At 48.3% G+C, this 24,986-nt stretch overlaps 1 long non-coding RNA gene across 1 annotated transcript; it reads left to right on the top strand.

Annotated features, from left to right (window-relative positions):
* Positions 1–3,009: 3,009 nt before the first annotated feature.
* Positions 3,010–17,377, top strand: LOC134486635 (uncharacterized). Its single transcript, XR_010065919.1, has 2 exons — positions 3,010–7,342; positions 15,314–17,377. It is a non-coding gene; the product is annotated as an uncharacterized LOC134486635 (long non-coding RNA).
* The last annotated feature ends 7,609 nt before the right edge of the window (positions 17,378–24,986 follow it).

Raw genomic sequence — 24,986 nt, 5'->3', positions numbered from 1 at the left:
CAGGGTCCGGAGGCTGCTACAGAGTACATTAACATAATGATGTCTCCGTTTACGTAGCATGAGATTGACTCTAGGTGCTCCTCGGAGTACTGGAGACATTACTCATCTTAATCAGCCACATTACCACATGGACCCTGGTGTCATTCTTAGTTTGTAGATAAGAAAGAGAGATACAGAATTCCAAGTAACTGACCAAGGTTCTAGAAGGAGTGTACAGAGAGAAGGACTTGACCCAGGCATCTGGACCCCAGAGTCCCCCTCTTACCTGGGATGTAACGTTGGCTCTTCAGAACCCACGATGTTTGTCTCACTTACCCTTGGCAGCAACCATAGAAGGCAATAACATTGTTACTGAATGGAGGGAAAGGATACTGTTACTGTTGTCCTTCCTACTTATCTTTCTACTAAAGCTTAGGACCTGCCCAAGCCTCAAAGCCGTATCTTCCATGGCAAAACTCCGATTTAACAAGTTTCTCAGAACTTTCTTGGCTAGTCTATGTCCAACACTCATAAAATAATAACAACAGCAAGAAAAACAAACAAACAAATAAAGAGCTATTAAGCCAGGTGGTGGGTGGGACACACCTTTAATCCAAGTACTGGGGAGGTAGAGGTAGGTAGATTTCTGAATTTGAGACCAGCTGGGTCTACATAGTAAATTCTGGGCTAGCCAGGGCTACATAATGAGAACCTGTCTCCAAAAAAAAAAAAAAAAAAAAAAAAAAGCCTCTTACAATTCTTGCTTGCAGTACAGAACACTTGCTCTCAGAGAGGGTGTTCAGGTTATCCCTGCTGCCAAAGGAGTAGAGTGTTCCCCTCCCCCACTGAGTTCAAGTTCCTTATTCCTTCTGCAACCTTCCACTATCTTGTCTTTTCCAGGTCTCTCTTATACCCCTTTGCCGATTTCCATATTTCTTTTTAATTCTATCATCTCTCTATCTGTGTCCTTCCTAAGGACAGAGACCAGATGTCACTCCTGTGTGGATCCCTGGGCCCTCAGCATGATACACGCAGTGCTTTGAAGGGACATCTCCTGCACAGACGGCTCCAGTATTCCATGGTCACATCGGAGCACACTCGCTGGAGAGCGCTGAGTGAAAAGGGCTCTGGCCCAACTCAGCCCTGCTCCTGAGGAAAGAAACATCTATCCCAGCCCCCTGGAGACCGAGGCAGGAGATCAGGAGCGCAAGGCCAGTCTGGGCTCTAACGTAAGACCCTGCCTTAGAAAGTCGGGGAGGGACATCTTTAATGATTTCTAGATGTTGCTAGCCCAGCCTGCCTTCTTGCCTGTGTGTGGTTTTCCATGTCCTTTCTGGAGTTTCTTTCTTTCTTTCTTTCTTTCTTTCTTTCTTTCTTTCTTTCTTTCTTCCTTTCTTCCTTTCTTCCTTCCTTTCTTTCTCTCTTTCTTTTCTTTCTTTCTTTCTTTCTTTCTTTCTTTCTTTCTTTCTTTCTTTCTTTCTTTCTTTCTTTCTTGTTTTCTAGCGAACAATCTAATGAAACAAACCCTGAGGTTCTGACTCAGGGGCTCCGGGATTGGAAGGAGCCTTAGTCTACAATCAAGGAAACTGAGGCCCCAGGCAGCTAGCTGCTTGAAGAAGATGATAGCAGAGGGGCTATTGAAGATGGCGGGATGGAGACCACGGGCGTCTGCAGCTTAGAGAGGTGGATCTAACCGGTTCCGATCATTTCAAAGATACAAGCGACTCACCTAAGCTCCAGTCTCTCTGCAGCCAAGGCAAGAGGAAAGTCACCCACCCCGGGAGTCTCCCACCACATCTCTAAAAAGCCATCAAGGCTGGGGAGGTGGGGGCACCCTACGGGACAGGACAGGACAGGAGCAAGGGTTTGGGGTGTTATAGTCCCAGAAAGTGCTAAATACTGAGCTCCTTCTGAATGTGTGCTCAGGCGTCCAGAGCATCTTCCCAGCCCCCACCCCTGTGTCTCCGGTTCTCAGTGGGGGATGGGATCCACACAGACAAGCTGTCTCCAGGCACATACAGACTTGCCTGTGGAAAGTTCTCTGGGGAGAAGACTGCACAGTAGGCTCACTGCTGTCATCTCTTCCGTTTTGTATCCTGCAGAGGAGCGTGTTTGCTCCTGGGCATCTGGCTCTAAGTACTGTAGGCAATGGTGGCCTATTACAGGTTAGCTCGCCGCGCCCTTTACCTAATCCCTCGGGACAAAGGGTGATTATGGGGGCAAAGTAAGCGTGTGGGTGAGTTCAGCGTCCTCATCTCTGACAGCCGGGATCCAAGGGACCACAAAGAATAGAGGTAGAAAAACAGGAATCCCATGTTACCATAGCAAACAAGGAAATGCATGTGTACACAGGCTCTACCTGAAACCACCATGTTATCACAGCCCGCGAAGCAAACAGGAGTAAGGGGGAAGGGCACACGTCCCCCCACCCCACCCCCACTCCAGGGCTGTCTATAAGGGCCCTGTTTCTCTCTGACTTTCTGTCATTATGATCTCCAGCTCCGCCTTGATCCTAGTGACACCATTTTCCTTTCCTGGAGAAGCATTCTGTGGGCCCGATGGAGCACTGAGGACCCTCCCTTCCATCCCGGCAACCCGAGACCTTATATGGCCTTGTGTCATTCTTGTTGGAATGAGATATACCCACAGTAAAAAAATTCTATCGATAACTCTCAGGGGCAAAGAGAATAACAACATGAAACCCCATCATTCAAAATGATCCTTTATTATGAAACATTATACGGTGGTAGTGGTGGGGTACCTGGCAGGTCCATGCCAAGGTGTCTTTTGAGAAATCACGCCACGCAATAGACCTGGTTTGAAGGGGGTTTATTTGGGGGAAGGGCGAGGAGTGAGGGCCTGAAGGAGTGGGTAGAGGCAGCCAGACAAGAGCAGAGCCATAATGGGGGGGGGGGGGGGGCAGAGACAGACAGAAGGGACAGAAGAGGGGGAACACTAGTCGGAAACACAGGAACATGTGGGAACCTGGGGATGGAGGGGGCGGAGGGGAATCCTTTCATACTGCCGATAAGTAATACTTAGCGATAAGTAATGGCAGCAGGTGATGACGTAAGCGATTCCTAGGTCCCTGGGAGGAGCCTACGGAATTGCCTGTTAGCCAACACCCTTACATTTAATGAACGCACAGTCTTATCTGTGAAATTTCGTACAATTATGCTTCACTCCCCTCCCACCACGGACCCATTGTCCTACCCACCCACAGTGTGTCCTGGGAGTCCTCGTTAGCACACAACTGGAAGTTAGCAGCGCCCACCACCTAAAACAAGAACTCAAGAAGGCTACTGTGATTTACCTGTTTGTAGTTCTCAGTTGCTAAGAAGCAGTCAGAGACCCTTAGGCCTTGTGACCATGAAACTTGAAGGAAAGTTCCAGAACTCTATTTCTCCTCTTCTGTCGAATGCTGATGGCCCCTCCCATTTGCACAGTACTTTACAAATTAAGAAGCACTTTGAGCATTGCCGCGACAGGTTCGTAGCTGTGTTTAACGTAGCCTGACTGTGCACTGGTGTCTGTGCTAGGTCACTACATACCGTCTCAGTCACGCCTTAAAGATAACATAATCTAGGTTTAGACAGAGTAAATAACTCTATCGAACTCCCGAGGATAATCCAAGGGGAATTTCAATCCAGTGTATCTGACTTTAAAGTCCCTGCTATTCTTACCCCCCACCCCCACCCCGAGCTAGGGACCGAACCCAGGGTCTCGCGCTTGCTAGGCAAGCGCTCTACCACTGAGCTAAAGGGGACCGAACCCAGGGTCTCGCGCTTGCTAGGCAAGCGCTCTACCACTGAGCTAAATCCCCAACCCCATTTGTGCGGCTTCTTGTGAAACACTTTACTGCATATTGTGACCTCCATTTTACAGGAACAGAAACAGGCCAGAGAGGTTGCATGGTCGACCTGCAGCCTCCGAGAGAGCCAGGATTCTGAGCACTCTGATTCTGTCTACTGTGGCCCCACCACACCATGCCAGCCTTCAGCCTCTAAAGCGCCAGGAGTCAAAACACTCAAGTCCCCAGACAGGCTAGTTCTCGCTCAGATCTTCGAACGTCCCGTGGCCTGCCGTGGTGGCTGCCTCTTCCACAACCGATCGCCAGCTGCGAAGAAGGAAGTTGAAGGTAGTGATTCCAAAACTGATCCAAGCCTCCTCGTCACGGCTTTCTCGCCTTTGTCTTACAGAGCAAACTTGATCTTTTCTTTTCGGAGAGAAGAAGAGCTTAAGGACATGAAACTAAAGATGCTGAGAGAAGATAGGATGAGACGCAGGAAAGCCACTTAAATACAGGGTGGGTGAAAGACACAGCAGGAATTACACTGCATCTTCCTGATGTGTAGGCAGAGATGGCTTGTGGAGGTCATTAGGCAATCAGAATTAATATTTTCCCCTATAGAGATAACAATTTTCCTTTATAAGGCACTCCTTGCTGGAATGAGCTCAAAGGACATTGTGGATGCTGGTTAATTACCCTACCCAACAAACAATTTGGAAAGTAAGACAAGGAAGAGGTAATTATTCCCATTTTACAGGTTAGGTGACTGAGCTACGGAAGACTTGTCCCTTTCACTCAAAACCAGAGCTGAAAATAGCAGGCCAGCCTCCTACGAGTGTCCTTCCATCTCCCATGTGGAAACAGGTTTCCTATTGGTAGATAGCCTCTCAAGGAAGGACATTTAGTGGCCAGAAACTACAGCTCCCAGCAGACACTGAGGGAGACAGGGCTGTGCCCCTAGTGCCCATTTCAGATTCCCAAATATGGAGAAGGACTGGGCTTTGGACAAGGAGCAGCACACTCACCCTTAACAGAGGGGGAGGATGAGGTAAGTCTGGAATATTTAACTCTATCACCTCAATGTCTGTCTGGTGTTTGGCATGTAGCAGCCTGAGGTTGGGAGGTTGTAAATCTTTTGGAAAGGTCCCCCTCAAACTGTCAGTTCCATTACACACTCTTCTCAGGGCAGGTGTGTGGTGAGGAAAGGCCATTTGCAGAGCATCAGACGCCTGGCTGTGAGCAGCTCAGAAAGCGCTGTTGGTGCAGGAGGCCACCAGAGGAAGATGACCGGTCTGCTGCACAGGAGAATCCCAGAGGCTGGGGCTGCTTGGCACCGGGGCTGATCCAAAGACAAATCCTGGGAAGGCAGGTGCTACTGCTTTACAGCCTTAGAGGCTGTAGAGCCCGCCCGCCCGCCCAGTGGGAAAGGCACGGAAGTGCTATTTCTACCATCAAACGTTCTGGCATCAAATGCTAATGGAAACACTCACCTGGGCTGGAGGCGCTGGAGCCTGCCGGCCAGTGGGTGGCAACCAGAAGTCAGAGCTCTGCCTTTGGGAGGTTTAGTAGAGATTGGGACAAAAGGATAGATGAAGCCAAGGGAAGGAAAAGACAATCTATAGAGATGTGGCTTGTGTGTCATCTGTCCACTGGGTACCGACCAAGCACCTACCATGAGCCAGGTACTTGGGTCATAGTGTGTACATCGAAGGAAAAGACTCCTGTCCTTGATGTCTTCTGCTAATCCTGATGTCCGGGGAACGGCTCTGTAGTAGAGGGAACATCTGACTGTTGAGCCTGGGGTGAAGGCAAGGGAGGAAAATCTGACACTGCTGAAAGAGAGTCTGGGGTGAAATGCACACGGCTTCGGAATGACAGACCCTTTCCTCTGAGAGTTGTAGGAAGCTACAGTTGTTTCAGTTGCATTTGGTTTTGCGGTGTCTGACCTAACCCAGGGCCTGCGTGCACTTGGCAAACACTTTATGATTGGTTGATCTTCGCCACCAGTCTTTAGTTTGTTCGAGCATTTGAGACAGCCTCTCACTATCTGCATAGATGGGTCTCACATTTGCAATGCTCCTGCCTCCACCTCCCTAACCCTGGAATTACAGACATGGGATCTGAATGCCCCACGGAAGCTGTTATTCTTAAGTAGTGATTTGGTGAGATGCTTGAGTACTGGAGACTTTTAAATGAGTTCAGAGGACGATGGTGGAGTATCCTAGAGCTGGGCTGGCTAGGAAGGCCTAACTGCAGATCCAATTAGCATGATGCGCCAGAGAGAGGCGATCCAATGGGAGGAACTTCTGGAGCAATAACTGGAGGCAGAATGGCATAAGGCATTTCTGGGTTGTTCTTCTGTCCAGAAGAACATGTGCTCAGGGTGGGGGGTAGTGGATGTTGAAACTTGACAGAGGGAAGATTCGAAACATATTCGAAGCCCTTATGTCAAAAGACTCAGGCCAACAGTAAGACTTGAAAGCTCGGGGGTGGGGGACATCTTTTCACCAATTTAAATGTCCAGTCTGAGAACCTGGTCTCTACCAGATGGTGGGTAATGTTGTTCCCAAGAGATTTGCTGCTTTGTTACTGAGTCTCGGAGAGGAACTAAGGTGTCTGCGTTGCACAGTTCCCGTTTACTTTGCATAGAAAAGGCAGCCCCTGCGTATGCTGTAATCCACAAGGTGCGCTGCACCACTGTGGGGGAGGGGGGATAAAGAATCACTCCTGTCAAAGCACACAGTGTGGCTGAATAGACAGATGGCTTATCGGTCAAGAATATTTACTGCTCTTGCAGAGGACCTGGGTTTGGTTACCATCCCCCACATTAGGTGTCTTATAGTCACCTGCAACTCCAGTGCCAGGGGATCCGACCCACTCTGACCTCCTCAGGCACCTTTATGGATGTGGTGCCCACAGACTCATGCAGGCACACATGCATACAGTAGTCATTGTAAGCACACTGTGCGTTAGTAGCCTCTCCTTTATCCCTAAGATTAAAGCCCAAATGACCAGGTTGTAGAAGAGCAATCGGGAATGACGGAGGAGGAGACGAGTGAAAGGGATGGAAAGGTCTTGCTGTCAGATGATGACCCTGAGCCAGAGAAAGGCTGCCGTTATCTTGGGCCACACAGCTCCAGGCATGTGCCTGAGCCGAAGTCCATATTGAGCACTTCACCCAGTGCTTTCATTGGAACCGTCTTTCCTTTTATTTGGATTCTGGGAAACAATGGCACCACTCCAACGGGCCAAAGCCAACCACATCCAAACTAAATGACAGTCCTCTCCAAGCCCCGTGTCTCTCTCTCTCTCTCCCAACCCTCAGCACACTGAGAAAGAAGTTTGCCCTAGCAGAGAGCAGCAGAGTGCCTGCATGTGTGGCCCGTCACCCCAGGAAAGGGCAGGGACAGAGTGCTGCCATTCACACCCATGACCGAACTGGATCCCATGGAAGGTCTCAGTAATAGGGAGGAGCATAGGACAGAGGTCCCCTTGCACTGCCATACCGAGGCTCCCCGTTCTTTCCAACATGGAAGACCCAGAAGACCCCAAAGAGAGCCATGGCGTTTAATAGTGAGTATCCCGACTCCAATAACACCACTTCTCCTACTTCTTGCACACTCACTATATTACAGTGCGCTGTCCTTTACTCCGTGCACAGAATACAACGAGCATATAGCCAAGCCCTACCCCATCCTATTGCACTGAACCTCTTCCCGGCCTGAAGAATGCAGGAAGAATCCTTAGTGTTCTGATCTTTCTGAGGGTACAGTGTCTGTGTCTCCTCACAGCCGAGCATCTCTGTCCACCTGCTTTCTCCCCGCCTCAGTGTCATGCCCGGCTGCTCAGTCCTGGGCTAGGGCTCTAGGAAGTGACACTGGTTACTCATGGGTGGGCCCAGCTGCCAGAGTCATTCAAAGACACACAAAGTCTCTTTCCTGTTCTGGAAGCAGTTTGCCTGTCTTACTCATGTACTGTCCTGGTTTTATTTCTTACCACCACCTCTCATTGTCCTTACACCCAAAGTCTAGTCTTGAAGTTCTACTGTTTTGAGTAAAAGACTTCCCTGCTTCCTAGACTATTTCTTTGAACCTTCCTGTTACACCCTGAATCTGAGGCTCAAGTGTTTGCAGCCCTGTGGTGCTACTGGGGCATGATGGTATCTTTAGGAAGAGGATTCTACTTGAAGGAAGTTATGTCATTGGAGACTGTCTTGGTTAGGGTTACCGTTGCTGTGATGAAGTACCATGACCAGTGCAACTCAGGAAGGAAGTTCAGCTTATGCTTCCATAATTTATAATTCATGATCAAGGGAACCCAAGACAGGAACTCAAGCAGAGCAGGAACCTGGAGGCAGGAGCTGATGCAGAGGCCATGGAGGGATGCTGCCTAGTGGCTTGGTCCTTGTGGCTTGCTCAACCTGCTTTCTTATAGAACCCAGAACCACCAGCCCAGGGATGGCACCACCCACAATAGGCTGGGCCCTCCTCAACTAATCACTAATTAAGAAAAATGTCATACATACAGCTGGACCTTTTGGAGACATTTTCTCAATTGAGGTTCCCAGTGTGCCGAGTATGACATGAAACTCGCCGTGAAGGGCTTCCAGGCCATGAAGGGGTTAGGAAGCCCAGGCCTTTCCTTCCCCCTTCGTTGTTTCTTGGCCACCATGAGCTGAGCAGTTTTCTTCTATACTTGTCAACCATGATGTTCTGCCTCACCAGAGGCCTATAAAGGCCAAAAGGGCTAAGTAATCCGGGCTGAAAGAAACCATGGGCCCAAATTAATCTTTCTTCCATTAACCCTTTGTGGGCAACATGTATATGTTTGTGTCTGTAGAAGCTAGAGTCTGCACTGGGCAGCTTTTGCAATCCTTTCCTATTTTTTTTTTTTGACAGCCTCTTCACTAAAACTGTGGTTTAGAAATTCAGCTAGACTGGCTGGCCAACATGCCCTAGGACTCTTCTGCCTCCCACTTCCACAGCCCACATCTCAGGACCCAGCTTTGGGTGTTTGGATTGGTTTGTAACATGTGTGCCAGGCATGGAGTCCAGGTCATCGTGCCTACATGGCAAGTACTTGACTGACTAAGCCAGCTCCCTAACCCCTTCCTTCCCTCATTTTAAAGGAATCATCTAACTTAGGGATCGTGTCACGTTAACAAAAGTCTGACTAACACTTGTCCAGGGCTCCACTCAATTATCACTTCTTCTAGGGAGAATTTCCAAATCTCTCCCACCCTCCTGTGTGGATTGAGTGCTGGGTCTCTGACCTCTATTTTTATTAATATTATTATTATTATTATTATTATTATTATTATCATCATCATCATCATCATCATCATCATCATCATTATATTTTAGTTTCCTGTTCTGGTTTGTGTTGTTATTTGTTGTTTGTTTTTGTTTATCCCAATGGCTTGTTGTTGTTTTTCTTCTTCCTCCTCTTCTTCCTCCTCCTCCTTTTGGAGGGCTTGTTTTAAGACATGGTCTCATAGTCAGGCTGACCCGGAACACAGCATCTCCCTTCTCCACTTACTGAGGGAGGGGCATGCGTCCCCCATACCCAGCCCCAGTCTGTGCACTTAGAGCACCCTTACTTACTTACATCGCAGTGCTTCTTAAGTGAATTCCCACTAAACTATTAAGCCCTTTGGAGTTCAGCTGTTCGTGTTATTTCCGTGTTTCTAACTTATGACACGTGGAGGGAGTGCGTGAATGTTTTTTTTTTAATTTATTACTTTATGTGTATGGGTGTTCTGCCTGTGTCTGTCAGTACACTGCATGCACAACTGACGACCAAAGAGTCCAAAAGAGGGAGTCTTCTCCCCTGGAACTGGAGTGACAGACAGTTGTGAGCTGCCCCGTGGGTGCTAGGAGTTAAACCCAGGTCCCCTGGAAGAGCAGCCGGTGTTCTTAACCTCTATGCCCTCTCTCCAGACCCTAGGTCTGTGAATGTTTATTGAATGAATGAGAAGAATCTCTTGGCTTAATGAGTAACCAGGTCTCTTGAAGTAAAGAAATAAAGTGGTGTGAATTATCCAGGCCTATCACCTGACTCAAAACACACTCTTTTCCTAGAAACTTGGCTTCACACAAGCTCTGCAGCCCCCTCACCTCCTACTCCTCATGCAAGCCTTGTTTACCCCAGGCTGCCCTAAGGGAACTTACCAAAGTAGCCCTTTGAAAAGAGAGCACACTGTGTTCTTGGGTGCAAGTTCCTTTTGCTCCTCTTCCTGAGGCTCAAGGATGTGGGTGGCCTGAACTCTCTCTAAACCTCAAATCAGCCTCCTCCCTCAACCTCAGAGAGGGAGCAGAGGTGAAAACTTGATTCAGTTTAAAATATAGGGCCAGTGTCAACAAAATAGGAAGAGAATCACTACTTAGCTGGGAGTCGTGAGGACAGGAAAACAAGACAGAAATTAAGATGAACCTTTTGATCCGGGCAGTGTTTAAATGGATTTCCACAGCAGGGATTGTCTGCTTGAAGCTAATGTGCGACCCCCAAGAACCACTTCCTGCCCTGAATTCTATGCCAGAGGCCAGACACGGCCTTCCTGAAACACAGCTTCCACTGGAGCTGCTCAGATCTGCTGAAAATTAGCTGGTCCTGCAACGAGAAGAAGGCATGGCTCCCAAAGACAGCCATTCACTAGGTCAGGATGCCCTACGGCACCTCCTCAACCCTTGGCAGCACAGAACAGTGGTCTTCAGTGTGCAGAGTGGCCTGGGTTAAATGGGCCGTCTCAGCCATCCTGGGACCCCTCAGCAGATGGTCAGCATCAGAGGAGCAGAGGCTCCCAAGGCCTTTGTGCCAGCAACTTCTTCCCACGTTCCTAACACCAGCTACAACTCATTGAACTGTGGGCCAGCCCTGATTGGTTGGTTTGTTTTCCTTTTTGGGGACAGGGTCTTGGTATGCTGTTGCTGTAGCTGATCCTGACCCGCTCCTTGGCAGCCCAACCCCTAGGGGGTGTGGGGGCTGAAACAATCCTTCAGGCATACCCAGCAGTCCGGTTTAATCATCTTAGTCTAAAAATTTCTGTGGTGCTGGGGATGGGTCCCTGGGGCCTTGGGTTGACCAGTGGGGAGAGAGTCTAGACCAAGCTTCATTCTTCTCTCCCAGAGAGAACCAAATTCTTGACGCTCATCAGACAGGGCATATGCAGTGCTACCCCTGCAGACCCACATGTGAGGACCCCAAGGGTCCTCTTTCCCAGCTAGGCCAGGTGCGAGCAAGGGCTGACAAGGCTAGGCAGAGGAAGCAGGGTTGGAGGGAGCAACTTGGGCGGAATGTAGAAAAGCCCTAGGGGTGGCTGAGAACACTCAAGTTCCTTTTCTATTTCACACAGAACGAGCTACTTGACTTTCGAGGACAGGGCTATGGGGTTGGAACAGAGCTATGAGGATGTCCTTAAGCATTCTTACCTCACTAGGTTCTAAGGGTAAAATGCGGTCATTGCTCAAACAGAACCTTGAGTAACAGACACAGCCATATGCGGAACAGTTGCATAAAAATCTTTTAAGGTTTTGAACAATAGAACCTCCAGTCCAATTATCATGTTTTATGAATATTCATTCCCCGCCCAGTTTTCTCTCGGCTCCTTTCTCCACTTGGGGCTGGACCTCCATTGTGTCAGGCAAGTGCCACACCACCCAGCTTTGTAGGTATTCTCAAGGTATAAAGATTTTGCTACTCAAATGGCCCAGCCTGAGGCTCTCTGTGATTCTCGTTGGCTAGATCACACAGCCTGCTCCAAATCCAGACACGTTTCCATCTAGTCCCTACCTCGCCGCCATGTCCCTGACAGCCAGAGCGGCACAGAACACAGGAGGCCAGCGGAGAGAGACGGAGTCCTGACTCCCCTCCCCCTCCTGCTTAATTTTTCTTTGCTATCCTCATGCTGACTGGCCTGACCTCACCCTGTGAGATGCCACAGAGATTAGCTAATTAATGATAGTGACTCTCTGGGGACATTGGGTCGTTAATATTTAACAGATACAGTGGAGAGGGCAGTGACCCAGGAAGGCAATGGTGAGAGGCTCTGAACATCCTGGATGAGAGAGGTCTGTTCTCCATCCTCATGCTTCCCCAAGCCTGCACTCCGCTCTTGGCAAGGCACAGCCCAGCATGCAGCCCGGGGGCTGGCCTCACACACCACCCAAAACATATACTGCCCTTCCTCCTGGGAGTCTAGACCTCTAGGGATTCTGGGAGATCTAGAGGCCACCATTCCTGCCTTGGATCCTATTCCCCATTCCCAGAGCAGAGTGGAGCCTCAGGAAACAAAGGAGATTTAAAGAAGAAAGAAGAGGAGGAGGAGGAGGAGGAGGGGAGGGAGAAGAGGAAGAGGGGAAGGGGGAGGAGGAAGAGGGGAGGGGGAGGGAAGGAAAAGGGAGAGGAGGAGGGAATGGGGAAAGGGGAGGAGGAAGAGGAGCAATGGTCACTGGCAGTGAATAAATCAAAGCAAAAGACCTGTGCCAGCTGCAGTCCGATGGGAGAAGTCAGCATACCCTTGAATTATTTTGTTTATACTTAATACAAACTGATAGTCTGAACCTAAATTTAATAGCTTGTGCTGCAGTCACAGGCCATTCATGAAGACAAATGGATGCAGCAGTTTTCGCCTGCCGGGATTCAGTCAAGGCTTTGGCACAGCTCCAGGCTGGGTCTTGCTGTTTTCCTGGATAACTTCACTGTCTGAACAGACCGATCACTTACAAACTAGGGATCCCAGCCCATTAGTGTGTTGAGAAGTTGATCACAGGGTTGTAACAGGATTCTGTTTTAAAGAAGCATGAGTATGTCCAAGCACTTCACCTCAAGGAACTGTGGTTTGGATCTCTAATATTTACTTAGACAATACACACTATACAAAACCTACTAATGAGATAATTTCAATAACACATTTGCATGTAATAGATCATAATGTAAACTACATTTTTTACTGAACAGCATAATTTTTTCTTTTTTCTTTTTTCTTTTTTTCGGAGCTGGGGACCGAACCCAAGGCCTTCTGCTTGCTAGGCAAGCGCTCTACCACTGAGCTAAATCCCCAACCCCACTGAACAGCATAATTAAAAAAAAAAAAAATATATATATATATATATATATATATATACTTGAGGACATTATAATAAGCAAAATCAGTCAGCTACAAAGAGAAAATATTACTTGATAACATTTATAAGGGGCTCCTAGAATAGCCAAGTTCACTGAGAGCTTTATAGAATTGCATGGACTGGTGATGCTGTCAGGAACGGAGTTTTGGTTTTCCTGAGGAAAACAGTGCTGTGAAGGAAGGTGATTATGGTAACATCCGTGATGGTAAGAATACTTTTGTGAGGAGTCGGGAACAGAATCCTACTGGGTTGCCCAAACTCAATTTGAGCTCACTATGTAGTTCAGGCTGACCTTGAACTTGTGATCCTCCCACCTCTGTCCCTAGTACGAAGACTAGTATCACCCAGCTCCATAGTTTTTACCCCAGCGTGCAGCTTTCATATGAACCCAAGCTCTTTGGGAGAACAGCAAGCACTTTATCTGTGCAACCATTCTCTCTACTCCACCACACACACACACACACACACACACACACACACACACACACACACATTCTTATTGCCTGTAATAAGGTATACTTGGTTCAGTTTTCAAAGGTTAGGATGGCAAAATTGCTATGTGCATTCTGCCTGCTGTTTGTTGCGACAGGGTCTCGTTATGTAGCCTTGACTGGCCTCGAACTGAGAGAGATCAGTCGTCCTCGGCCTCCTGAGTACTGGGATTAAAGTTGTGTGCCACATGCCTGCGGCTAGATGCATTTTACCACAATTCATTTTAAGCCTTGGGAGAAGCCTCCTGGGTCTTTTTAGTCTTCACCTCTCCTCACACCCATCCCCCAGCCTGATGCTGGCTGGGGATGGTCATTGGCAGGAGCTCCCAGCTCTCCTGTTTTCCCAGCTCTCTCGCTGTCCACCACCCTCATGCAGCAGTCCCATCATTCCCACACCACTCCCTTGGTCAGGCCACCTTCACTGCTTTGAGTGGCTGCAAGAGCCTTCGTGGCTGCAGTCCCTGCAGTCCCTGCCCCTGCAGCTCACCGCCTACTTCAGGAGTAACCTTTCTAAAGTTCCAACCTGACCTTAACTCTGAATAAGGTGGGCATGAGGGTGCGACTTCCCACTGCTGTGCCTCCTCCCACCTCCTCCTCCCCCTCCTCCTCCTCCTCCCTGTCCTCCTGAGTGGGGGTCGCACACCCCAAACTTACTGGTACTTCTTTTTTTTTTCTTTTTTTCGGAGCTGGAGACTGAACCCAGGGCCTTGCGCTCCCTAGGCAAGCGCTCTACCGCTGAGCTAAATCCCCAACCCCTTACTGGTACTTCTTTTTTTTTTTTTTTTTTTATTTCATTTGCAGGATGTTGAACATTTCTTTTTCTTTTTTTTCTTTTTTTTTTATTAACTTGAGTATTTCTTATATACATTTCGAGTGTTATTCTCTTTCCCGGTATCCGGGCAAACATCCCCCTCCCCCCTCCCCTTCCTTATGGGTGTTCCCCTCCCAACCCTCCCCCCATTGCCGCCCTCCCCCCAACAGTCTAGTTCACTGGGGGTTCAGTCTTAGCAGGACTCAGGGCTTCCCCTTCCACTGGTGATCTTACTAGGATATTCATTGCTACCTATGAGGTCAGAGTCCAGGGTCAGTCCATGTATAGTCTTTAGGTAGTGGCTTAGTCCCTGGAAGCTCTGGTTGCTTGGCATTGTTGTTCATATGGGGTCTCGAGCCTCTTCAAGCTCTTCCAGTTCTTTCTCTGATTCCTTCAACGGGGGTCCTATTCTCAGTTCAGTGGTTTGCTGCTGGCATTCGCCTCTGTATTTGCTGTATTCTGGCTGTGTCTCTCAGGAGCGATCTACATCCGGCTCCTGTTGGTCTGCACTTCTTTGCTTCATCCATCTTGTCTAATTGGATGGCTGTATATGTATGGGCCACATGTGGGGCAGGCTCTGAATGGGTGTTCCTTCAGTCTCTGTTTTAATCTTTGCCTCTCCCTTCCCTGCCAAGGGTATTCTTTTTCCTCATTTAAAGGAGTGAAGCATTCACATTTTGATCATCCGTCTTGAGTTTCATTTGTTCTAGGTATCTAGGGTAATTCAAGCATTTGGGCTAATAGCCACTTATCAATGAGTGCATACCATGTATGTCTTTCTGTGATTGGGTTAGCTCACTCAGGATGATATTTTCCAGTTCCAACCATTTGCCTACGAATTTCATAAAGTCGTTGTTTTTGATAGCTGAGTAATATTCCATTGTGTAGATGTACCACATTTTCTGTATCCATTCCTCTGTTGAAGGGCATCTGGGTTCTTTCCAGCTTCTGGCTATTATAAATAAGGCTGCGATGAACATAGTGGAGCACGTGTCTTTTTTATATGTTGGGGCATCTTTTGGATATATGCCTAAGAGAGGTATAGCTGGATCCTCAGGCAGTTCAATGTCCAATTTTCTGAGGAACCTCCAGACTGATTTCTTACTGGTACTTCTTACAGCACATTGAGATTTTAGATCTGATGCCAGTGGCACGTACCTGTAACCCCAGCACCTGGGAGGCAGGCCAGTGCCACACTGCAGACGTACATCGACATCACCAGACGGTGGTAGACAGGAGGCTGTGCGAACGGGAGGATTTCACAGGTTTTTGAGAGACAAACCTGCGATCAGTTTCCATCAGCGCTTCCCAGATTGAACCAAGCTCATTGGAGGGTTTATCCAGAAGGACAGACGTGCTATGTCACGTCATTTATAGCCAGCGTCATATTCATTGTCTTACCTGACAGCCTCTGTGACCTGAATACTAAGTTAGAAAGCCACTGTTACCAGCACAGTGCCAACGAGGAGAGCGTGCTTTGCACGCGATCAGAACGTGAACGAGTGGTAGAGGTGGAGCACGCTCGTGTCTCTGTTTACTCACTTTACCCCTCTTAGGCCCCATCCAACCCATCGAGTGGAAAGTAAACTTAAAATCACAACACGGCACCGAACAGCAAGTGCATGCTTTTCCAGCTTCTACAGTGCCCTGCCAAGGTCCTGGGTCACAGGTCCTTTGTAAACTTAACTAGCTCCATTGTAACAAAATTCTCCCTATGCCTTGATCATCTACAGTTTCTAGAAAAAGAAAAGAACTACATAACTTGATGGACTGCGATAACAACACATACCAATCAATACCTTCTTATATTAACCCTGTGTGGTGGATGTGCTTGGCCCATGGGAAGTGGCACTATTAAGTGGTGTGGCCTTGTTGGAAGAAGTGTGTCACTGTGTAGGTAATCTTTGAGGGCTCCTGGTGCTCAAGCTCTGCCCAGGGCAGAAGAGTCAGTCTCTCCTGGCTGCCTGCAGATCCAGATGTAGAACTCTCAGCTCCCTCTCGGGTACCATGTCTGCCCGGTTGCTCCCTTGCTTCCTGATGATGATAATGGACTGAACCTCTGAAACTGTAAGCCAGGGTAGTGGTATGAATATGCTTGGCCCAGGAAGTGGCACTATTAGGAGGTATGGCCTTGTTGGAGAAGGTGTGGCCTTGTTGGAGGAAGTGTGTCACTTTGGGGTTGGGTTTGAGACCCTCCTCCCAATGACCTGGGAGCTAGTCTTCTCCTAGTGGCCTTCGGATGAAGATGTAGAACTCTTAGCTCCTCCTGCACCATGCCTGCCTGGATGCTGCCACACTCTCACCTTGATGATACTGGACTGAACCTCTGAACCCGTAAGCCAGCCCCAATTAGATGTTGTCCTTTATAAGACTTGCTTTGGTCATGGTCTCTTCACAGCACTAAGACACCCTGCATCTCTGGAATTGCAAACTAAAACCTGGTCTGCTTTGCATTTGCCTCTCAGCAGGGAGAATTTTTTAAAAGCATTAATATCGTGTACCTCCCTCCCACATCTAAAAGAAAAAGGCAGAGAAAAGGAAGCATTTTTAACCATCCACCATCTACCCTCTCTCACACCGTAAGGCCATCCTTAAGCACATTTTGAAGAAGATCGTTTTCCAAGGATTTGGTCACATGTTGCTGTTGCTTATTTACAAACTGCATCCAATTGTTCCCAAACTCTTTTCATACCTTTAAAGTCAAAGTTGGACGTGGACCAGCACCAGTAAGGCTCTGGTTCAAAATAAAGAGTAGAGGGAGGTGATGTCACAGTCTTAAAGCTTGTCCAGGAACTCATTTCAACGCATCCCAGCGCATCCTGGCGCGTCCTGTCCACAGAGCTGGTGCCCTAGGGTTGTGGGCTGCTGTACACCGAAAGCACCACAGGAGCTCTTCCTCTTCCCACGCCCTACACCCGCTTCCATCTCCGTCTGGATCAGCGAAGTGTTGACAACTACCTTTCGGGAAGGTGAAGGCGACTGAAGCCTGCAGTACTGACTTCAGAGAAATGGGCAAAGCCCGTGTAAACCAGACTTTTCTAAAACTGCCCAGACCTCAAGACTATTCGTATTTGCCAAAAATCACCAGAACTATCCAAGGGATTTTTGACATTTCTGTTTCTAAAGCACATCTCCGAGGAAGTCTCATGCGTCCCCAATGAATAATAAAAGACCTTTTGGCAGACATCTCGTCTAAATCTTTTATTTTAAAACTATGATGAGTGGATCCAAGTTCTCCAATAAGCAGCAGCTCCCTCTGCTTGTTCCAACCTACAATCCCAGCCAGTGCCTCATCTCCTCCTATCTGAAGATGTTTTGGGGCTTACTAGTGGACAAATATCCCTTAATCTCTGTAAACTCTTAGCAGAGTTTGGGCCACATTTAGCCATGAGTTTAGCCACAACCCAGAGGGGAACATCAGATCTAAGAGGCCAAAAGGCACCATCGCTGACCGGCTTCTTTCTGTGCAAGGAGTGTGTCTTTAGTGTTTCTTTCTGTGATCATGACACCTTTTTCTGAATGTTTGAGAGACATTCCTGGTTAGAAGGAGCCAACATGGTAGGAGGAAGTCAGGTGAAAGTCTAAGGGCCCATAGGAATGGTGTGTGCATCCCACTCAGTGATGATCCCAAGGATGGCCTCAAATCCAAGAGCATTTGATTGGTAGAAAGAAAAGGGAAATACCAAATTCCATCCCAAGGGAGGGCAGAGGTGTCACTGAGAAAAATCAGAGCTTCGGGTTCTTCTTCTTCTTCTTCTTCTTCTTCTTCTTCTTCTTCTTCTTCTTCTTCTTCTTCTTTTCTTCTCCTCCTCCTCCTCCTCCTCTTCCTCCCCTCCTCCTCTTCCTCCTCTTCCTCCTCCTCTTCCCCCCCTCCTCCTCCTCTTCCCCTCCTCCTCTTCCTCCTCCTCCTTCTCTTCCTCCTCCTCCTCTTCTTCCTCCTCCTCCTCCTCCTCCTCTTCCTCCTCCCCCCCCTCCTCCTCCTCCTTCTTCTTCTTCAAATAGTACTAGTTACTGCCTTGGTAACTGGAGATTACAGACTGACTTGACAAGAGCCCTGCAGATGAATGCTAAAAGAAGCAAAACAGAAGAGATGGAAATCCAGCACAGCCAGGGGGTGTGGCTATAATGCAGCTTCCCAAACATGCAGCTTCCCACACACGCAGCCACAGACGAAGAGAAGGTAAAGAAATGATTCGGGCCAGGTCATGCAAGGAAACAAGAGAGAGCTCTATAAATATAACCAGAAAGAAAATATTTGTTTTAGCTGATGAGATCACCACTCTTGGCTCATAGCAGGGATCTTTTGTTGCTCCCTTAATTGAAGCTTGGAAAAGAGCAGAAATCAGACTACTAGCCCACAGGGTTCCAGTGAGTCGGCCCAGGTGAAATTAGGTGCAGCTGAAGTCTTTAAGGCTTGATACCATCGAGCTGGACTCTGGCCTGTGTTTTCATGGCCATGTCAGCTCCCACTCTTCCCACCAACTCCTTGCTCCAACAACCCACCTGGCTAGTATAAATAAAGACAAAAACAGGAAGAGGCTGGACACAGACCTATGGGAGGGCCAATGTCTCACATTCTCCACAACATCCTTTAAGGGTGTCCACCACAAGAGTCAAGAATGTTGGAGGCTCCCTCAACTATTCAGGGCCTGCCATGTGCCAAGTTAAAGTACTAAACACTGGCAACAGGCAAATCCCTGCTTCGAGAACCTTCCATTCAAGAGTTCAAGGTGTGGGACCAGGCTGTTGTTGGAGGCAGATGACACATAATGACTGCATGACATAATCATGTACTGATAAGTGCAACACAGAGAATTAAGTAGAGATAAGCGACTGGGATTCCTTTAGCTCAGAAATTAGGGCAAACTGGCTGAGCAGGTGTCATTAAATCCAACACCTGAAGGATGAAAATGCACAGGTGAGATCAGGGAGCCAGGTAAGGCCATAATAGCGCAGGGGACCAAGAGGGCAGAGAGGCAGCTGCAAACAGGAAGGGCGGGTTTTATAGGGCCTTGTGGGCCATGGGAAGGGTTTTGTTGGATGTTTTCAGGGGAAGACTGTGATGATGCAAGATCTGCTTTAGAAACATGGGAGGTGGGTGTGGTAAAGAATGCCTGTAACTAAAGCATTTCGGAAGATCTGGTACAAAAACTGCAAGTTCAAGGTCAGCCTTGGCTAGTGTCTTAGAAGAAGAAAAGGAAGAGGAAGAGGAAAGAGGAAGAGGGGAGAAGAGGAGGAGGAGGAAGAGGTGAAGAGGAAGGAGGAGGAGGAAGTGGAGGATGAAGAAGTGAAGGAGAAGAGGAAGGAGAAGAGGAGGGGGAGGTGAAGAGGGAGGAGGAAGAAGAGGAGGAAGAAATGAAGAAGAAGAGGAAGGAGGAGGCAAAGAAATAAAGGAGATTCCCACCCCCTGGCTGGTTTGTAGGGCTGAGAGAATAGAGCCTGAACCACCTGGGTGGGGCATTGGTCGGAGGGAGAGAAGACTGAGGCGCATTGCTGTGGACAGAGTGTGGTTACGGGCCCATCAGTAAATACACGATGAGAGTAAAAAGGAGAGAATGTAAACAGAGCTCTGGGAGACTTAGGAGGAACTCAAGGGTCCTGGTTTTGTTTACAGTGCACTTCCTACCACCAGACTTTCCACAATTTCAGTTACCTGTGGTTGGAAATTACTACATGGAAGGTTCCGGGAATAAATAATGCATATGCTTTAAATTGCTGGCTATTCTGAGTAGCATGAGACCTCACATAGGCTCCCTCTGTCCCTCCTAGGATGTGACTCATGTGTCTGTCCCCTGCAGCCCTGCTGTACTGCATGTGTGTGCCGGATACTGGCAGTCCTCACTTACTGTGGTTCTATTTGTGTTTGTTTGTTTGTTTTTAACTTTAAAAAGGTCACACGGGACCGATACGCAGCTGGCAGAGCCATTCTCCAAATTGTAAACTTTGGTCTTTTCCTGAGCCCCTGGTATAACATCCTATACTGAGGCTTAACATGGAGCTTAGCATGGATCCCCCACAGTTGCGGGGCACACTCCTTCAGAAAGATGGGAAAACCTTTGAAAGTAGATGGGCTTAGAGTGAGAGGGATCAAGGGAATGATTTGGATGGGCTGAGTCTGAGTGGCCTGTTGGAGACCAGGAAAGAACAGAGACCAGGACGTGGGGTGGAGTTTGCATCCATGTGGTATGGAAATAAATCAGACTGGATGGGAGTCCTGAGGGGCTGGGAGGGAGGAGGAGGGGGGAGAGGAGGAGGGGGAGGGAGAGGAGTGTCTGAAAGACTAAGGACCCTGATGTGCAAAGGAAGACATGATATAGAAAGAGCTTCAAAGCCAGGCAGAGAAACTCTATCTTGGAAAAAAAAGGAAAGAAAGAAGGAAGGAAGGAAGGGGAAAGAGAGAGAGAGAGAGAGAGAGAGAGAGAGAGAGAGAGATCTTCCTTCTGTTAGGATTTGAAGTCGAGTGGGGATAGTTAACACAGATGAGAGCAGTTCCCGGTAGGGCGAGGATGTTATTCATAATAATTTATATTTATTGTTTCCTTTCCCCCCCAGCACTGGGGATTGAAGCCAAGACCTCGTACAGGTCAGGGACTCACTCAGCCACTGAGCTGAGCCCCTCAATCTCCTTTTATTTCTTATTTTGAGACAGTATCTCATGAGGTTGCCCAGCCTGAACTTGACCTTTGAATCCTCCTGCCTCAGCCTCCTGAGTAACTGGGATTGTAGGCCTACGAGACACTCTATCTCTCGTCTCTGTCTCTAGATATTCTGGACTCAAACTCAGGACCTGCACATTCAGGATAAGCTTCTAGCACTCAGCTCTGTTCTCTAGCCCCCCAACCTTTCTTCAATTTTATGAGAGTGAAAGAAAGATTAAGATTTTTTTCAGAGAGAACAGGGAGATGTGGAACCAAGATCTTGAGGAGAAAAGGGATGGGTCTCCGAGTCAAAGGAGAGAGAGACAGCAGACAGAAACAGACGAGAGACATAAAGCAAGAAGATGCCATCTGCATGGGGGTTGGGGAGAGAGAGTAGGTCTCAAATGAGCACCTGATTGTTCTCCACAAAGTATGGAGCAAGGTCCCTGTCCCGTGCGAAAGCATCTACATGGAACTGACTTGTCCAAAGGCTAAGGAGCCATGGAAGGTGGCGTCTGGCCAGAGGATACGTACTGGCATCTCAGAGTGCCTCTCACAGGGGTGGCTGTGCTGTGGGCTCCTGCTCAATTTCAGTTGAGCAGGTTGACGTACCTAGGAAAGCAAGTCTGAGCGCTGTACAATGCTCTGTCTTGTTGAAGAGAGAATGTTGATAGGAAATGAGTGTCAGTAGAATTGTTTCTGGAGATGAAAGACTGTACTATCAAAAAGTATACTCCTGGGGCTGGAGGGATGGCTCAGTGGTTAAGAGCACTGACTGCTGTTCCAGAGGTCCTGAGTTCAACTCCTGGTGACCACATGGTGGCTCGCAACTATCTGTAATGGGATCCGATGCCCTCCTCTGTCATGCAGACATATAGGAAGACAGAGCACTCATATACACAAATAAAACAAAACAAAAAGTATACTGACAAAGCTAAACATGGGGTGGAACTCCTACAAGTGGCTGTCCATGGAGACGAATGGTCCGGAAGAGCAGGCTCTGGGAACCCATCCGTCCCACTGACAAGGCCCACCATTATCTGTAGTCCTCCTGCCTCTGAACCTGTCTCCATCATGAGTTCCACACCAAGGCTGCTTTCCCGATGATAGCCCAGCTATATCATCAGTAGAAGCAGCAGCTGGAGCCCTCAGGAGGCTCCCGTTTCTCTGGGAATGCCATCGAGTCACAGACCCCCCTTCTCCTAACATCGTAGAGCATATGGCAAAAATGAGAGGTTCTGGAAGAAGCATAACCAGAAGGAACATGGTGATCTGGCCACGTCTCCGCTTCCCTCACAACAAGCCCATGCTTACTCCTTGTGTAGCAGAATGGTTTATTTGGTTGCTAATAATGATGAGGCCCTGGGGGCCCCATCCCAGCAGAAGACCTATATGTGGCAGGCTGAGGAGAATAACTGAAGACTCTCGGGTTGGGAATTCAAAGATGTGCTCTTCATGACACACCAGAGAGATGGAGCCAAGTCTCGGTCTAAGCTGGCAAAGTGACTTCTGAGCTTGGAATGGCTGGTGAGGCTGCTTCCGTAAAAGGCAACTCAAACCCTATCTTCTGCCTGCCTTTCCTGGGAGCTTTGGCCTCAGGCCATCACACTGCTACCAAGATTTCTTCAGACTCTCTGGGGGCAGGGTTCCTCTCATCCACTCTCTTAGCTCAGCCCTTTGACTCCCTCTTGACCGCTCGCCATCCTCTCAGGATAAGACAGAATCAGAAAACTCCTCCGATCAAACTCTAGAAAGGTAAATGTCGCTTGTTGTATCTACTATGAAGCCAATGTCTCCGGGCCTTGTGTTAGTCTCCTGGATTCAGTCCTCTGAAAGCTTCATTCCAACCCAAGAGACTTCAGAGCCTAAACCCCAGTGATATGATATGGTCACAGGATGTTCCTGGTCACTCTGGGTCTAGCAGATCACTTGGAAGGGAGATGAATTGGAGTTGTGACCCTAAACCAGCTGTGTGTATCAGAGCCCAGAAGAGAGGAGTTCAAAGGCACTGTAGGTCTCAGATCCTCTGAAGAGTACTCAAAAAACAGGACGAGGACAGGTGAGGGAGAGCGCTACTATCACTGAGGCCTCCGGAGGCTTTCTTGGGGACACACTGGGTTAAGGACAGTGCCCCAGGCCTCCTGTGTACAGCTACACTTAACCACTTCTTCTCCAGTGCTGCCATCTGCCCTAGCAATGAAGTCTCTGACAGGTCTTCCTGGGTTTCCAGCTCCTGCAGGGGGAGGGGCTTAAAAGAAGGGCGGGGCTTAAAAGTGAAGTGGTAGCTGACCTGGAATGTGGGAGAAGACTGGAAGGGAGGCCTGTTAAAGTCCAAAAGTATAGATTAAAAACTGGGTGGATCTCTGAGAAAGATGAGTGAGGAGCAGCCTCAGCTAACAACAACAGCAAGCTGTTCCTGGCCTGCTGAGCCACCCACAGAGCTGGTGCGCGCGCGCGCGCGTGTGTGTGTGTGTGTGTGTGTGTGTGTGTGTGTGTGTGTGTGTATGTGTGTGTGTGTGCATGTTACTGAGTGTGCGTGTGTACATACACACGCGCACTCTGTGCATGTGCGAGTGTTGTGTGCATGTGTTGTGTGTGTGCGTGTGCGTGCTAGCTTTGGGGTTCCTGTAGAAGGAACTGTGCTCCTGAATCTTATCTAGTACTAAGTTCTTTTCTTTTCTTTCCTTTTTTTTTGAATAATGTTTTTATTATTTAAGAATTTCATACAATGTACTTTGATAATATTCATACTGTCTGCCAACTCCACCCAGACCTACCCCCACCTCCCCAGCCCCCCAACCTCATGTTCTCTCTTCTTTTTAAGTCCGCCAAGTCTAATTTGTGCTGCACATTTAATTTTTTTTTTTTTTGGCTCTTTACGGTCCATTACATGAAGGAGTTATACCAGTCCCAAGTCTAAAATGAACCCCAAGTGGTTAAGTCATACACGCTGTGAAATCTGTGGAGCATTTGACTTGTTTTTTTAGCATGTGACAAGACAGAAGGGAATTGCAAGAAATCCTCACTTAAGCTGCAGAGAGCCGCCAGCGCTCAAAACCCGTGAGCCTTCAGCTGCTGGTTCTTGGCCAGTGCAAACTCCACCAGAAGCTCACATGCGTTCTGGTGCTGCAGCCAGTAGCCGGATTGTGCGCCATATCCTGGATGCTCAGTTGCAGTAGCACAGCAGCTAGACGTCATGCATGTCTTCATTGCTCACTTTGTTCCACAATCAGCAGCAGCCCCTGGACAGGAGTGCCGTCTTGCTGCCATTTCTCTGTAGAATCCTCAGTGCCAGCCTGAGGCAGCCCACCACCACTGCTTATATCCAGAGAGGAGCTGAGAGGAAGGTAGAGGCGATGAACTGCAAGCTCGGATTCCTCTCCCTTGGTGCAAACACTCGGTGGGAGCAGGCAAGGTGGGGCACTGGGCTGAAGTGAGGGACTCCAGGAAGAGGCTGCTGAGGTTGGCAGCACCTGAGCTATGGGACTTCCTGGTTTCCTAAATACACTCACTGTCACACAGTAGGGGGCTGAGATCTGTGTTTATCACATACTCTTGAGGCCCTGAAGGAAAAGTCGCTTGTTTATCTTTAGGAGTCTGTTTACAGTTCAGACACACACACACACACACACACACACACACACACACACACACACACGGACACTCTCTCTGTCTCTCCTCTGTGTTGTGTCTCTCTCTGTCTGTCTCTCTGTCTCTCTCTATCTCTGTCTCTTTCTCTGTCTCTGTGTCTCTCTCTCTTAGCTCTTAGGCATGCACACATCCATGCACATGCATAAGCAGGTACACACACAATTGCGTACACAGGCACACATACTCATGCACATGCACACATGTTCACATACACACTCAAACTCTCAATGCACACACATACACACAGTGCACAGAGTTTTATTTTTAAATTACCTTTTAGGGGTTGGGGATTTAGCTCAGTGGTAGAGCGCTTGCCTAGGAAGCGCAAGGCCCTGGGTTCGGTCCCCAGCTCCGAAAAAAAGAACAAAAAAAAAAAAAAAAAAAAAATTACCTTTTAATTATGTGTATGTGTCTGTGTGTATGCACGTGAGTTCAGGGGTTAGGGGTGTAACTCAGATGTAGAACAAACATAAATAAGGGATTTGCTTTGCAAAATAAAGACAC

The sequence above is a fragment of the Rattus norvegicus genome, chromosome 4 (assembly GCF_036323735.1).
Source record: "Rattus norvegicus strain BN/NHsdMcwi chromosome 4, GRCr8, whole genome shotgun sequence".
NCBI classification, from domain to species: Eukaryota; Metazoa; Chordata; class Mammalia; order Rodentia; family Muridae; genus Rattus; species Rattus norvegicus.
This window is presented reverse-complemented; position numbering and strand designations above follow the sequence as displayed.